Source organism: Thalassophryne amazonica, chromosome 4, assembly GCF_902500255.1.
Source record: "Thalassophryne amazonica chromosome 4, fThaAma1.1, whole genome shotgun sequence".
Taxonomy (NCBI): Eukaryota; Metazoa; Chordata; class Actinopteri; order Batrachoidiformes; family Batrachoididae; genus Thalassophryne; species Thalassophryne amazonica.
Genome location: NC_047106.1, coordinates 18,762,334 through 18,774,101, shown reverse-complemented (window position 1 = coordinate 18,774,101; position 11,768 = coordinate 18,762,334). Strand labels below are relative to the sequence as shown.

Sequence of the window (11,768 nt, the reverse complement as noted above, 5' to 3'; positions counted from 1 at the left end):
CCCCCTTTTCTACTTTTTTTTTTAACTAATAGGCCAATTTCATAGCCTTAAGAGTGTGCATATCATGAATGCTTGGTCTTGTTGGATTTGTGAGAATCTACTGAATCTACTGGTACCTTGTTTCCCATGTAACAATAAGAAATATACTCAAAACCTGGATTAATCGTTTTAATCACATAGCACTACTATTATTCTGAACACTACTGTACATGGCACCAGATCCATATTGAGGTTCCCTCGGGGCCACTCAAATCATTTCAAATCCTGTTTTACCATCATCAGAATATGTAAATTACGGTTAGATGGTTGCCAGATTGCACATAGACCACTGTCAGATAGGTGTCCCATCTCGACGGCACCCAGAGGGTTTTGAACATGTGCATCACACTCGGGCCACCGGCTGATTTTGACCAACTGTGTCTACTTCCGCAGATGGCTGCAAGAATGTTTTGGAACTGAAATCTGACACCTTTCAGATGTGCGCCGATTCATAAGTAAGACGCCACTCTGCGTCATTACGGCTATGTGTGACGGGCGTATAAACATTTTAATTTTGACAATATCTAGGCCAGCGTGGCCTTCTGCTCTGATGGCACATCATGATATTTAAGCTACAGTGTGTAGGACATTGGCGTGTTAATTAGCAGAAGTGGAATATAACACTCATGGTTATAGCCTGAGCCACGCCACGCATTCTGAGCAGACTGCAGCACTGACCAGTTCTTACTCTGTTCCATACAGAATAAAATTCCTAGCACAAAGACCATCCCGCATCCTGCTCACCTCATTAAATAAAATACAAAACCGAGTCGAAGGGTTGCTTGAACCAGCCAGTTGTAGTACAGTGCAACTGAGCCCCGGTTACACATACACATCGCTTATCTTAAGAGAAAACCAAATCCCAGTCACCAAAGAAGAAGAGCATGAAGGGAAATGAAACAGTGACTGGTGATGGCATTATGCAATTTGCAACCTCACCAGTAGAGGACAGTAAATCCTACACCCTGTAGCTTACGATTACCCCCCACACACCCGATATACTAATCGTATATCGGGTGTGTGGGAGGTTTTGTGTAAGAGTAGTTCACAATCACACACAGATTTAGTTTGTCAATGATATAATATATTTGTGAGGATACTTTTTAACAAAGACATAATCTCGCAAAGGGAAATGGTAATTAAAAAAAGTGTGACATTCAGAAGAATCAACTCTTTTTTCACCAGGAACACAGCGGTAAGAATTCAAGCAGGAGGATGTGTTGCATTAATCCAGTTCGTAGTGAGATTAACCCGTGATGATGACGGTGTCTCCGGTACGGGCAAGAGGACGTGCAAACTTGCCCCGACAGACAGTACGGCTGCTGCAGCACACACGGTGAGGCCTCGTCTGAAGAGCAGCTGATTGGTGGATAGATGCCCACGCTCCATGCGGGGGGCCACATGCCCGCACTGTGTGTCCGAGCTCAAGTCACGAGTATCAGGGCTCACAGAGACGTCGGCGTCCATATCCTGCAGAGTTTTATTTTGTCCCGTTCTTTAACTGACATGTAAGAACAAGTGCTCTCAGGCAGTGATGTCGAAAGAAGACACCATAAACCTGTCCATACTGTCCACTGAAGACTCCACTCGAGCTCAGTATAACGGACCACTTACGTGCTCGCTGTGTGCCATCTGGTCAGCAGTGCTGTTAGAGGAAACTGCGCTTAATGACGTGGTGTTTGTGTTTTTCTGAGCTCGTTTTACAGCCTGCAAACAAACATACAAGGGTGATTCTTTAACTACGGGCACTATTGGCCTTGTAAATGTAATTTCCACCACACCATTGCCTTACAATATAAAGCGCCTTGGGGCAACTGTTTGTTGTGATTTGGCGCTATATACATGTGCTCTGATGTCACTGTTTATCTCCATAGAAACTACCCAAACAATCTTTCATACAAACTGTTTAAAGGGACATTACAGTGTTGTGGTGGAAATTACGGCAATAGTGTGGGACAAATACATTTTGTTTAAAAAAAATCACAACAGTTGTATGACATTGAATTATGTTTTGATTATTTTACTGATATTTTATTCAGAGATATTTTAAAACATTAGAAAAAACGTTTCTTTACCATTCATTTTTATCATTGAAGATCAAAAGTCTGGATGTGGGACAAGCACAAAACGGCAATATTTGCATATAATGATGCTGAAAAAAGGTGAAAAAGTCATCATAGACTACTAGAACAAATTTCTCAACACACTTTCATTGTAAAGATAACTATAAAAGTGTGAAATTTCCCCTTTTTTCTGTTTTTCATACAATATGATCAATCAATCAATCAATTTTATTTATATAGCGCCAAATCACAACAAACAGTTGCCCCAAGGCGCTTTATATTGTAAGGCAAGGCCATACAATAATTACGTAAAAACCCCAACGGTCAAAACGACCCCCTGTGAGCAAGCACTTGGCGACAGTGGGAAGGAAAAACTCCCTTTTAACAGGAAGAAACCTCCAGCAGAACCAGGCTTAGGGAGGGGCAGTCTTCTGCTGGGACTGGTTGGGGCTGAGGGAGAGAACCAGGAAAAAGACATGCTGTGGAGGGGAGCAGAGATCAATCACTAATGATTAAATGCAGAGTGGTGCATACAGAGCAAAAAGAGAAACACTGAGTGCATCATGGGAACCCCCCAGCAGTCTAAGGACATATCCTGATCAAAAATGACTCAAAGATTTCTCACAGTATTACTAGAGGTCAGGGTAATGCCATCCAGAGTAAGGATCTGGTTAGACACCAGGTTTCTAAGATTTGTGGGGCCAAGTACAATAACTTCAGTTTTATCTGAGTTTAAAAGCAGGAAATTAGAGGTCATCCATGTCTTTATGTCTGTAAGACAATCCAGCAGTTTAGCTAATTGGTGTGTGTCCTCTGGCTTCATGGATAGATAAGGCTGGGTATCATCTGCGTAACAATGAAAATTTAAGCAATGCCGTCTAATAATACTGCCTAAGGGAAGCATTAACCTTAGTCTGTGAAGTAGATTCCCCATTTACATGAACAAATTGTAATCTATTAGATAAATATGATTCAAACCACCGCAGCGCAGTGCCTTTAATACCTATGGCATGCTCTAATCTCTGTAATAAAATTTTATGGTCAACAGTATCAAAAGCAGCACTGAGGTCTAACAGAACAAGCACAGAGATGAGTCCACTGTCTGAGGCCATAAGAAGATCATTTGTAACCTTCACTAATGCTGTTTCTGTACTATGATGAATTCTAAAACCTGACTGAAACTCTTCAAATAGACCATTCCTCTGCAGATGATCAGTTAGCTGTTTAACTACCCTTTCAAGAATTTTTGAGAGAAAAGGAAGGTTGGAGATTGGCCTATAATTAGCTAAGATAGCTGGGTCAAGTGATGGCTTTTTAAGTAATGGTTTAATTACTGCCACCTTAAAAGCCTGTGGTACAAAGGATCAAAGGACATAAGTGCCCGTAAGTCTAAGAATCACCCTCAAACAAAGACTAAACGTGCAGCTCTGCTGATCCAGATCATGGGAGGGTTTTCGCCAGCAGCTGACCTCTTCCGTCATTCTCTTCCAGTTTAGCTTGAAGATGACGATGATGTAGAAGGTCGACTACAAGCAGACGCAGATGAGGAGACCCAGCCAATAACCTGTGGAGAAACCAGCAGGGTGGTCTTCACCAATGGAGCCTGTACTCGTGTTAAAGGGGTCACGTTGCACTAAATCTGGTTTTACCTTTTGCACTCTTTGATAAATGTATGCCATTTATATAGCACTTTTCCATCTGCATCAGATGCTCAAAGTGCTTTACAATAATGCCTCACATTCACCCCAATGTCAGAGTGCTGCCATACGAGGCGCTCACTACACACCAGGAGCAACTCGGGGATTAAGGAGATTGCCCAGGGGCCCTTAATGATTTTCCTGTCAGACTGGGATTTGAACCAAGGATCCTCTGGTCTCAAGCCCAACGCTTAACCACTGGACCATCACCTCCCATGATTGTGCAGTTGCCAACATTTGGGCGTGAAATGGTTCATTTTAGGTTTCTGTAACGTATCCTATAACTGCTTGCTGTGGAAGACACGCCCACACCAGGCTGGTTTCCATAACCCTCCAAATGGCACAATTAAACACAAACACAAGCATTTCAATAAAAATTTCACATATCCTTAAATTTGAAAAAGCCATATTTAGCAAAACTGCAATACACAGACTTTTTTCTTTTGCTATTATAGGTCACATGATGTTCAAAAGAGATGACATGGTACATATGGACAGAGTAAGAGATGGAGAGCTTGTTTAAAAAGTCAACAGAATGTCGATATTTAACATGACTTTACCCTTCTGTTGGCTTGACTTTCGCATTCCAACGCTCGACGGAAATGCTTTCATCTTGCTATAACATTTTATCAACATTATGAAAATGTCAATTAACTTTTGTGGAAATCTAATTTAAACCCAGCTATTGTCTGTGTGAAAGATGGAGAAGTTTTCCAAAAACTCCAAGAATTTTGTGATTGAAGTACATCACTGTTTTATACCAGCGCAGCAGAATGTGTCCTGGTTAGTACTTTGATAGGACACAGTTTAGGAAGACCAGGATCTCCAGGTGAAACAGATCCCAATGTGGATCTGAGCTGGATTAAGTATTGTGACCCTGAACAATCGGAAGCAACGGAAAGACAAACATCAACGATAACATTAAGAATACACTAACGACTAACTACATGATGCTATCCAAGAATAATGCAATCCAGCAGCCTGACTAATGCAGTCATTCCCAAATGTAAGTACACAGTGGCCCACTTTAAAATCAGAGAATCTTCTGCAGCCCATCTAAACATCTATCACAGTTGTGATAGATGTTTAGATGGCGTTTAGATGTTTAGTGATTCTGTGATCTGTACAGTAGTGTTCAGAATATTAGTAGTGCTATGTGACTAAAAAGATTAATCCAGGTTTTGAGTATACGTATTTCTTATTGTTACATGGGAAACAAGGTACCAATAGATTCAGTAGATTCTCACAAATCCAACACGACCAAGCATTCATGATATGCACACTCTTAAGGCTATGAAATTGGGCTATTAGTCAAAAAAAAAAAAGTAGAAAAGGGGGTGTTCACAATAATAACAGCGTGGCATTCAATCAGTGAGTTTGTCAATTTTGTGGAACAAACAGGTGTGAATCAGGTGTCCCCTATTTAAGGATGAAGCCAGCACCTGTTGAACATGCTTTTCTCTTTGAAAGCTCGAGGAAAATGGGACGTTCAAGACATTGTTCAGAAGAACAGCGTAGTTTGATTAAAAAGTTGATTGAAGAGGGGAAAACTTATACGCAGGTTCAAAAAATTATAGGCTGTTCATCTACAATGATCTCCAATGCTTTAAAATGGACAAAAAAAAAAACACAAAAAAAAAAGAGAGATGCGTAGAAGAAAACAGAAAACCATCAAAATGGATAGAAGAATAACCAGAATGGCAAAGGCTCACCCATTGATCAGCTCCAGGATGATCAAAGACAGTCTGGAGTTACCTGTAAGTGCTGTGACAGTTAGAAGACGCCTGTGTGAAGCTAATTTATTAGCAAGAATCCCCCGCAAAGTCCCTCTGTTAAATAAAAGACGTGCAGAAGAGGTTACAATTTGCCAAAGAACACATCAACTGGCCTAAAGAGAAATGGAGGAATATTTTGTGGACTGATGAGAGTAAAATTGTTCTTTTTGGGTCCAAGGGCCGCAGACAGTTTGTGAGATGACCCCCAAACTCTGAATTCAAGCCACAGTTCACAGTGAAGACAGTGAAGCATGCTGGTGCAAGCATCATGATATGGGCATGTTTCTCCTACTATGGTGTTGGGCCTATATATCGCATACCAGGTATCATGGATCAGTTTGGATATGTCAGAATACTTGAAGAGGTCATGTTGCCTTATGCTGAAGAGGACATGCCCTTGAAATGGGTGTTTCAACAAGACAATGACCCCAAGCACACTAGTAAATGAGCAAAATCTTGGTTCCAAACCAACAAAATTAATGCCTCGCAGATGTGAAGAAATCATGAAAAACTGTGGTTATACAACGAAATTAATGCTGTGAAAAATAACGCATTATTAACGAGTTAACGTGGAACAATTTTAATAGCGTCAATTTTTTTATCACAAGATTAATGCACGGCGGGATCCAGTGTAAAAAAGAAGCTACACAATAAGCGCATCATATATTTCTATGAAGCGCGCACTGTTGTCTAGCTGTTGACCGAGAGAACAATGAACGTTGCAGGCAACATCTTAAATGGAAAGTTTAGCTTTAAAAGACTGGAGGATGGGTCATTTGATAAGACCAAAGTTATCTGCGCGTATTGTCGGTGTGAGCTGAGTTACCATCGTAGCACGTCTAGTTTGAAGTACCACTTGCTAGCTAAGCACAACGCAGATGCAGATGCAAAGCCTCCGCCTCCTCCTCCACGTGAAAACCAGATGAAAATGGATGCGTTTCGGTGCAGGCACATGGATGCCACAACTAAAAACAAACTTACAGCAGCCATAGCCAAATGGGTTGCCACTTCATGTAGGCCTGTTAACATTGTCGAAGATGAGGGTCTGATTGAGATTATTCGCATCGCATCGAACGACTGGACCTGCGAAGCTCCTTCCCGAGCCACTGTCATAAGCCGCATAGAGAATTTGCACGAAACTGAGAAGTTTAAGGTACAGCAGGCGTTGGGACAGACAAATACAGTTGAGCTAACGGGAGACTACTGGACATCCCTCAGTAACGAGAATTACATTGGAGTCACAGCACATTACTTCTTGCCACAGTGGGAGCTTCAGTCACATGCCTTAACTATTCTGAAGACAGAAGAGAGACTCTTTGCTGACACTATTACAGAACATTTCTTGAAAATAGCCAGAGAGTGGAACATTGAGCATAAAGTTGTCTCCCTGACCACGGATAGTGCCTGTAGCAAGATCTCTGCGTCCAGGCAGCTCCCCTTTGAACACATGCCATGTATCGCACACAGTGTGCACCGAGCAGTCACCGTTTCTCTCCACAATAGCCCGTTTGACAGCGCGTTAGCAAAGTGCAGAAAACTTGTGGGACACTTCAAGCACAGCCCAGCAAATGCTATAGAGCTTGAGCAGCAACAACTCGCACACAATCAGAAAAAAAGAGCCGCTCAAACAGGAAGTATGTACACGTTGGAATAGTACTCTGGAAATGATAAAGCGAGTCCAGTGCAATGCTGCACCTCTGAGAGATGCACTGGCCCTACACTCTACGAGCATCCCCATGCTGACAGCTGCTGAGCTGGAGAAACTGAAGAAGCTTGAGGCTGCGTTGGAGCAGTGCAGGTATATATATATATATATATATATTTATCATTTTGTGTGTATAGGCCTATCTGATTCTTTAATAACCATAATAAGTATATATATCAATAGAAAAGATAATGTGTGTGGTTATGTGTGTGTGGGTAAACAGTGTTCATGTTGTGTGTTGGGGGGGTGTGGCTGGACATTTTGGTGTTCTTTTCTTTTCTTTGCTCTCCAGGTGGTATGAAAACTGATTTGTCTGTGGAGAAGGTGCTGGCTGAAGAATCCTTCACCCTCATCAACAGTATGTGCAGCACCTGTGGATGGTGCTCACGTGCAGCCTTAAAGACTTTCAGCTGAAGCACATAATGAGATGGCGTTCTGCATTCGTGCAGCCTTGAGGACTTTCAGCTGAAGCAGATAATGAGATGGCGGTCTGTATTTAAGCTTTATGTAAATGAGCAGCTTCTCACAACAGGTGGAGGATCAGTTGTCCGCACGCCACAGCAGTGAGAAGCGAGCTGCACAATTCTCATCACAATTCAAATATACTGCGTAACAAAATACCAAGTTACTATCAACAAGTAGTCAAACAATTAATCACCTCTGATGTGTGCTGACAGCATGTGTCCCTCACCCTTCCTGCTTCACAGGCACGATGTGTCAAACCCAGCCGTGGTCCTCAGCATCTCACAAACGAACATCACAAGGTCGAGTTCCCGGCAATTCTGCTTGAATCACACATGGCTTAAATGCAGAACGCCATCTCATTATCTGCTTCAGCTGAAAGTCCTCAAGGCTGCACGAATGCAGAACGCCATCTCATTATCTGCTTCAGCTGAAAGTCTTTAAGGCTGCACATGAGCACCATCCACAGGTGCTGCACATATTGTTGATGAGGGTGAAGGATTCTTCAGCCAGCACCTTCTCCACAGACAAATCAGTTTTCATACCACCTGGAGAGCAAAGAAAAGAAAAGAACACCAAAATGTCCAGCCACCCCCCCCCCCCCCCCCCCCCCCCCCCCACCCCAACACACAACAGTTCATGTCTTTGTGTGTGACATATTTTTCCTGTTCCCTCCTATTACTGTAGGCTGTTTGCCTGGTGTCTGCATGTGTTTGAGTGTGGGAATGTGTGAATTACAACACTAAGGAGTTTCTTTATATTATTGCAGGTATGTGTCTGAACTTCTGGGAGGAGAGAAGTTTGTTTCTTGCTCAGTGGTGCTGCCAGCATTATGTCATCTGTCCCAGGTGATGGATGTCAATGAGGAAGACTCAGCTTATATGGTGAAATTTAAGGAAACCTTCACAGCAGAAATGAATGATCGCAAGGAGAAGACCAATATCACATGGCTGAGAGTTGCGACAGCACTTGACCCAAGGTTAGACTGTCACCTTACATTTTTTTTTTTTTAAATCATACCTGTACCTGTGCTTGTTTGATCTAGTTTCATGTCACTTAATTTCCAGGTTTAAGGACCTAAAGTGTCTCAGCAAACCTGACAGGGTTCATGTGTGGGAAACTGTCCGCACCTTGCTTCAAGAGATGGAGATGAATGTACAACCGGATGAAAAATTCACCTCTGAGCCAGCTACGAAGAAACCAGCTCTCATGATTGCACATGACTCTTCATCTGATGAAGAAGAGGACAATATTGAGCGTTGTATAGAGCGCTACAAGGCAGAGCCTCCTATTGGCATAGAGGACTCTCCCCAGAAATGGTGGTTCACACATGAAGCATCACACAGTGAGATGGCCTGTCTCGCACGCAAGTACTTAGCAACACCTGCCACATCAGTACCATCAGAAAGATTGTTTTCATTGTCTGGACATGTTCAGAAAAAACGAGCTTCCCTGTTATCTGAAAATGTCAACAGACTTGTCTGTTTAAGTAACTGGCTCAAAGCAAAAAAATAAGTACCATAGGCTTTTAGGTTGGTTTACCTGTTGGGAAGCTGAGTTGATAAGTGCAGTATAGCCTGACTGTTAGTATAATAAATTTAAGAAAACAGGTTTAACAGCATTATATGCTAAGTTCAAGTTCCCAATAATAAGCACTTTGCCATTTTATTTTAGATCACCCTGTTTTTGTGGGGCTGTTTTTGTGACTAAATATAATGTGTTTTTTTTATCCGTTTATTGATAGTGTTACTTCAGATTTGAATAACTGTAACACATCATGTTGTGGTTTGCAATAAAAAACATTTACGCACAGCATGCCTATCATTTTCTTATGTTGAAAGCAGAGACTAAAATGGGCGATTAACTGTTAGAGTAACTATGACATTTATCTGATTAATGCCGATTAAAAATTTTAATCGATTGACAACACTAAACTAAATACTAGTTTAGTGATACACAGGATTGCTAAAAAAGCAGTTTGAACATAATAGTTTTGAGTTTGTAGCGTCAACAGCAGATGCTACTATTATTGTGAACACCCCCTTTTCTACTACTTTTTTACTAATAGCCCAATTTCATAGTCTTAAGAGTGTGCATATCATGAATGCTTGGTCTTATTGGATTTGTGAGAATCTACTGAATCTACTGGTACCTTGTCTCTCATGTAACAATAAGAAATATACTCAAAACCTGGATTAATCTTTTTAGTCACATAGCACTACTATTATTCTGAACACTACTATATATATAAATGATTTGATAGATTTGAAAACTGAAGATGTTTTTAATGACCTCTCCCAGCCCAACTGCAGTACCGTCACCAGCCCACCAGGAGACTGCAACCCACGCTTTGGGAATCACCGACAGACCGAAAATGTGCCCAAAATTGCTATGGTCCCATGCTGCATGGATGGAACGATGTCAGAACACAGAAATCCATGAATGTCAACGGAAAAGCTGAATATAACTTTTTCCCTGAATAATTACCTAAACCTCGGAGCTTCACAACAAACATTAAAACCATGCTCATTGGAAGGCCGATGCCATAGTAACCCATTATTATTATTATTATTAATATACAATTGCAAGAAAAAGGTAACTCACCACAAGACCATCAAATAAATGAAGGATGCAGTAAACATTCATCAAGTTACAGATCAAACCGATGATCTTCCTGAAATCATGTCTTAGAATTACAATTCTATCAGCAGTGTGCTCGTGTTGCTGTAACATTAAGAGTTGGTGAAACGTGCGCGCAGCTGCAGACTCACTGATCAGAGGAGAAGATGAAGCCGATCACTGTTTTAGTGGAGCTGAGCAGCTGACCTTCAAGAAGTGCAATGGTGACTGCAAAACAAAGGCCTGGAGTCTGAGGTAGGCAGGCAGGCAGCTCTTAAAAAGGAAACGAGTGAGGGAAGCCACCAAAATACCCATGTGAACACTGAAGGAGTTTAGTCTGCTGTGGCTGTGACTGGAGAAACATTGTGCAACAGCAAAGGATTTTCATGCAATAAAACATTAAATTCTAGGCTGGCACATGGGTGAGCACATCATTTGATTTTAGTTACAAAAGTTAGAAGTAAAATCAGTTACCTCATTATCTCATTTTAAGACCCAATCTTTCACATACACAACACAGGATATGTAGACCTCATCAGTTCTTACCAGAGGTCCAGTCATGCTCAGGATGTGCTGAAGTTCTTCTCTGTGGGTTTGAGGGACCCGGTGCCATACCCACCTACAGCAGGAGAGCTTGGCACTGGAGGTCTCCATGGCGACAGGATGAGATGCCATTGCATGTCGTTCTGCTACTGACGTTGTCTCCAGGATGTTGTAAAGGGTGGAAATATTGCTGTGGTCACAGCTGCCGTGGAACTCAGCCAAGGCCAGCTGAAACATCTAACACTGTGAGAAGAGACAAGAAAAACAGCCACCAACAGAGAAAAGCAAAAGTTGCCATAGGAACAGTCATTTTTGTGCACTTTACTCTAAAAAAATCTTTATTCTAATTTATCTGAACATTTAATTCAGATTTTTTTAACTACATATAGTCGATCATTCAATAATTTGCCGAATATGAATCAAAGAGGATCTCTGATAAAAAATATTTGTCTCAATATGAACGTTACTTGAGAAAGAAAGGATAATAATTTGTTTTAAAACTTTGAAAAAACAAATAGTGAGACTTATCATCCTCTTTATATGTGTGTGGCGTAAGAGCTCCCGTTCGTCCATTCGGCGTAGGAGCAACTTTGGTGCATATAAACTGGACAAACCCTCTATGATGTCACCCGTAGCTTTTCTCAAAAGCTGGTTTGAAGATCAAATGGGGCATTTCCAAATGTCATCGTCTTATGAGTGTGTGACTCTGCCCACGTGGGTAAGAAGAGCAGCAGCTAAAGCTGACAGGCTTACTTTATGATTCTAAAAGCTTTTTTTTTTTTTGGGTGGGCTGGGTTGTAGTTTTCTTAACAGGTATCTTAGGTGCAGGTGTGAATAATTATTACCAGCATTCTGCCTCAAATAA

At 41.5% G+C, this 11,768-nt stretch overlaps 1 long non-coding RNA gene across 1 annotated transcript; it reads right to left on the bottom strand.

Moving 5' to 3' along the window:
* Nucleotides 1–1,655: 1,655 nt before the first annotated feature.
* Nucleotides 1,656–10,295, bottom strand: LOC117509108. The gene is made up of 3 exons (XR_004560248.1): nt 10,229–10,295; nt 3,572–3,666; nt 1,656–1,746 (listed from the first exon to the last, which is right to left on the bottom strand). It is a non-coding gene; the product is annotated as an uncharacterized LOC117509108 (long non-coding RNA).
* Between the last annotated feature and the right edge of the window lie 1,473 nt (nt 10,296–11,768).